Here is a 5,259-nt window from a genome sequence, read left to right on the forward strand (position 1 = left end):
ATGGCCACCAGGAGCAGTGGATTTGTAGTGTAGGCACCAAGCTCCAGAATAAACATGGAGGCTAAATAAATAAATAGATAAATATAAACTGCATATAATTAGTTTCAATTATGTCTGCATCTACAAGTCAGATGCTATCATGCAAACTGCCCAGTTTATATGCTTCATGGTCTTTAAAAAAACATTTGACTCAAAATCAGCTAGGAAGATCCAATCAATTTAAACTCTCAAATGTTGTTCTCAGAAATAATTATCAGAGACCCCCTTCCAGTTATAAAACACAACTGAATAGTACATTTGTCCTAGATAAGCTGTCTGTGTGTGTTGTGAGGTAGCACAGAAAAAAACTATGATCTATGGAGATGGTACTGTCATTGCTGAAGCGTTCTCTTCTCACACAGTCAACAAGAAGATAAGACAGTCCTCTTTCATTATTTCATCAACCATTGGTATTTTCACAGTATTTTAAGTGACTGATTTCAATTTTCACCAACTACAAAGCAAATGTTTACACTGAAAGGCAATCATGTGTTCGGAGAAGCAAATATTAACAACTTCCAAGACAATCTCTAGGAATAATTCACAGTTCAGAGCCATACTTTAGAAAAGCATTTCCAGCAGTCTGCAGGAATTATCCCTATGCCATCATTGGTAATCACTGTACTTGTTGCTATAGGAACTTTGAGTTCCTCTGCTTCAAATTGAAGACTGTGGTGAAAGATATACTTTTCGGAACAGCGAGTACTTGCTAAGGCAGCGGTGGCCCTGACGTCACCATGATCTTAAAGGAAACCTTTGAGATGGTGGAGCTGATCTGTTTAGAGACCTCATGCCTACTTCCCTTTATGATATTTTGAAATATAGCAGTTTCTCCATTCAAAGAGCTCATCCTGGCCATTGTCAGTTAAAGATTTCCCTTGACAGATGAGTGATTAAGAAAGTTGTAGCACAAAGGAAGAAATCTTCCATTTGGAAGAAATCACAGTATTTTCTCTTTTGCTACATTTGGGTGGAACTCAAAGGAATCATGTTATATGAGATGATCCAGAAGAAAGACAAATACCAGACGATCTCACTCATACAGGCCTAAAGAGACAAAGAAACTGAAAGCATAAGGTGAGCTGAGAGGTGCTGTGGTATATTGTAACATATCCAAGGCCTCTAAACTGATGGAAACAAGAGAAGGTGAAAATGGCCTTGGGGACCCAGTACACTATAGTGGACAGAGTTGTCAGTTGGTGGTGGATGTCATATACAGACACATGTCATGAGACGATAAGAAACTATACATGGGGGAGGGTTCGGGCGGTAGCATAGCGGGTTAAGCGCAAGTGGCACAAAGCACAGACAGGCATAAGAATCCTGGTTCGAGCCCCTGGCTCCCCACCTGTAGGGGATCACTTCACAAGCAGTGAAGCAGGTCTGCAGGTGTCTCTTTCTTTAGCCCTCTCTGTCTCCCCACCTCCATTTCTCTCTGTCCTATCCAACAACGACGACAGAAACAACAACAACTACAACAACAATAAAACAAGGGCAACAAAAGGGAGAATAATAATAATAAAAATAAAAGAAAAGAAATTCTACATGTGTGACAATACCTGATAAAATCATTATTGCCCTTAGTAAATTGATTTTAATAAAAAATGTCTGTGAAATTGAAAAACAAGCTTAGAGTTTTTTAATAACTTTAATTTTTTTTCTTTCTTTATTTATCGGATAAGGACAGCCAGAAATTGAGAGGGAATGGGGAGAGAGACACCTGCAACATTGCTTCACCACTCACAAAGTTTTCCCCCTGCTGATGGAGACCAGGGGCTTGAACCCAAGCCCTTGCGCACTGTAATGTGTACGCCCAATTGGGTGAGCGACTACTGGCCTCAGAAGCTTAAAGTTTTTTTTTTTTTCCTCCAGGGTTATTGCTGGTGCTCGGTAGGAACCCACTGCTCCTGGAGGTTATTTTTTCCCTTTTGTTGTTTATCGTTGTTACTATTATTGCTATTGCTTTTGTTGTTGGGTAGGACAGAGAGAAATCGAGAGAGGACGGGAAGACAGAGAGCAGGAAAGCTAAACACTTGGATGGGGGCCAGGCGGTGGGGCAGCGGGTTAAGCTCACGTGGCACAAAGCACAAGGACAGGCTCAAGGATCCTGGTTCAAGCCCCTGGCTCCCCTCCTGCAAGGGTATTGTTTTCGACGGGCTATGTTGTTTTCGCCGGGCTGGCTTCACAGGCAGGTAACAGACGACCAGGGACTCATGGTTGAGCTGTAGGCAGTATCTCTTTATTCATGCAGGACACAGCACAATCTAAGCCGAGCTAAGCTAAACTCTTATTAAACGAACAATGTTGTCTTTATATACTTGCCAAGTAGGGTGGAAACAGGATGTGACATAGAGAGGGTGGAGAGAAAAGTGACTGGTGACAATCAGGGTGTGACAAGGAGAGGGGGTGGAGCAAAAACATATCATGAAATGGTGGGGATTGAACCAATGCCCTGGAGGGAGGGTGGTGCTTGTTAACAGTGGTTATGTAAATAGAATGAAGTGGTTATGTAAATAGAATGTAGTGTTAAGCAGGGGGGATTTAAACCAAATGAAACAGAAGGGGTCTCATGCATACCACCACAAGGGGGGGTTCGCCTCACAAGCAGTGAAGCAGGTCTGCCGGTGTCTATCTTTCTCTCCCTCTCTCTGTTTTCCCCTTCTCGATTTCTCTCTATCCTATCCAACAACAATGACAGCAGTAAGAATAACAATAACAACAGCAATGATAAACAAAAGGGGAAAAATGGCCTCCAGGAGCAGTGGATTGCGCTAAGCCACCCTCCTGTAGGTGCGGAGCTAGGGACTCAAACCAGGATCCTTACTCCACTCCTTGCACTTCGCACCATGTGCGCTTAAGCAGCTGCGCTACCACTAGGCCCCCAGAAGCTTAGATTTTAAGTGAGTATATCAAAGTATTAAAGTGATAATGTAAGTCCAGGAGGGACTCGAATCTACAAATAATGCTCAGATTTATCTGTAAACTGGTCCAAGGTCTTAGTCATGATACAGAAATTTTGTACATTGCACATATAATTGGAGATGTTAGCAAATGCTTTTAGGAACAGTATAATGTAGAGTAAATCAGAAAACCCATCCCCCTATATTAGTGCCTATCTGTTGAAGCAGCCAAGTGAGGTCATTACTTTTTTTCTCTATCTACTTAAATCACCTGTTCTTGTAGGCACTGAAGGGCAGACATCATGGAATTTACTCTTGATATATATATTTTTAAAGATTTTATTTATTCATGAGAAAGATAGGAGAGAGACAATGCCAGATATCACTCTGGTACATGTGCTGCCGGAGATTGAAATCAGGACCTCATGCTGGAGAGTCCATTGCTTTTCCACTGCACCACCTCCTGGACCACTCTTGTGTATTTTTGATGGTTAAGAGTTGGCATGACCTTAGGTTGTTTATACGATGTGTCTTGTTGCAGAGAGTGAGGACTATTCTTGCATTAGTCTCTACACAGGAGCAGACCATCTGCGTCCTCACTTTCTGCTTGCACATCCTTCTAAGACAGACGGTGGTTTCAGGCTGATATCTCTGTTAATTTATAGTTCCTTTAACAGGTCTAATTGGCTTTATTAAATGATTCATGAGTAAGGCAATATATCCCTTCTAGCAAGGAGAATGGTGCTGCTGCTGCAAAAATTAAACTTTCCATTAGGGAGAGGCAGGAAACGAGGTAAGGGAGTCTCATTTTGTATATTGCCTTCTTCATGCTAACTAAGAGACTTCTTACTGGTTTGTTTGAATTTCTACTTTTGGAAAAGGTTGAAACAACAGTTAGACTAGGCAGTCGGTCTTGGTGGCCACCTTACTTATAAAACTCCATTTAGGGACTCAGTTGAGTGCACAAGTTAGCATGGAGCATAAGTTAGCATGAACTAGGAATTAGGTTCAAACCCCCAAATCACACTTGTAAGGGGTGGGGGATGCTTAACAAATGATGTAGTTCTGCAGCTGTCTCTCTTTCTCTACCTTCTTCCCCCCCCCCCCACTCAATTCCTTTCTGTCCTATCAAATAATAAGTAAATTAATATTTTTTCAAACTTGATTTAGTGCTTGCACTTGTTCTTTTATTTATTTATTTAGAGATAAGAATAAAAACCATGAGATAATGATATGGAACCTAGTGAAGCAAAAACTTGTAGGAAGTCATACTGGACTCTACTTAAGGTTGTGAGAGGTCCAGTAAGGTTGGACTGAAGCATGCTAAATCATAATGGCATTAGGAACTATATTTCTGAATGATCTCAGAGTTTTAACTGCAAATGTATTCAGATTAGTGGAATGAATGGGAGCTTAGAGGTTAACCTTACAGGGCACGAAGCAAATAATTAATGAATAAAAAATCCCAGAAGAGAAAGGAGGCCATATGACCATGAAGACAAGCAAGTAGATTCACGACCACTACCTAATAATGCAGAACTGAGCTTGCAGCTGCCTATTTATATTTAACTTGCATGGTTTGTGAAAGGGAGTTGAAGGAATTTATACCTCAGAACTTGAAGTGCCTCAGTGATGTAGCACTTGGTGTTACTGGGTGACGGTACCTGAGGTAGAAATTGCACAGGGGCTTGAGGAGAGTCAATAAATAGCTTTTGGAATGTTGGCTGCTCATGGGCTAACATGGGATTGTTCATTGACCTAAAGCAAGTCAAAAGAATCACTGAGGCCCAGATGAGACTATAGAATAATATTTTCAGTTTCTTTCTTTCTTTCTTTCTTTCTTTCTTTCTTTCTTTCTTTCTTTCTTTCTTTCTTTCTTCTTTTTTCCTCTAGCAGTGTCTAAAACTTAGACATAGGAGAAGAGACAAATGGTAATGCATGTAGTATTGAGACTGGTACTGGCATTTGATTTCGCAAGGTTCAGCATACTGTAGGCAACTGCAGATATTTGCTATTTATGGTACAGGTGAATTAACGCAGGCTCTAGGATGAGGTAAGGAAAGAAGGAACTGAGTAGCACACTGGGTTAAGAGCACATAGTAGAAAGCTCAAGGACCCATGGAAGGATCCCGGTTCGAACCACCAGCTCCCCACCTGCAAGGGGAAGCTTCACAAGTGGTGAAACAGGTCTGCAGGTGTCTATCTTTCTCTCCCTTTCTTTATTTTCCCTATCTGTCTCAATTTCTCTGTGTGGTATGCAATTAAAAAAAATGGACAAAAAATAAATTGTGCCAGTCACCATACCCTCCACCAAAGCCCT

The 5,259-nt window shown here is 41.2% G+C and overlaps 1 pseudogene; it reads right to left on the reverse strand.

The window, feature by feature from the left end:
- Positions 1-547: 547 nt before the first annotated feature.
- Positions 548-898, reverse strand: LOC103108158 (ubiquitin-fold modifier 1-like; annotated as a pseudogene).
- Between the last annotated feature and the right edge of the window lie 4,361 nt (positions 899-5,259).

The sequence above is a fragment of the Erinaceus europaeus genome, chromosome X (genome assembly GCF_950295315.1).
Source record: "Erinaceus europaeus chromosome X, mEriEur2.1, whole genome shotgun sequence".
In the NCBI taxonomy this organism is placed as follows: Eukaryota; Metazoa; Chordata; class Mammalia; order Eulipotyphla; family Erinaceidae; genus Erinaceus; species Erinaceus europaeus.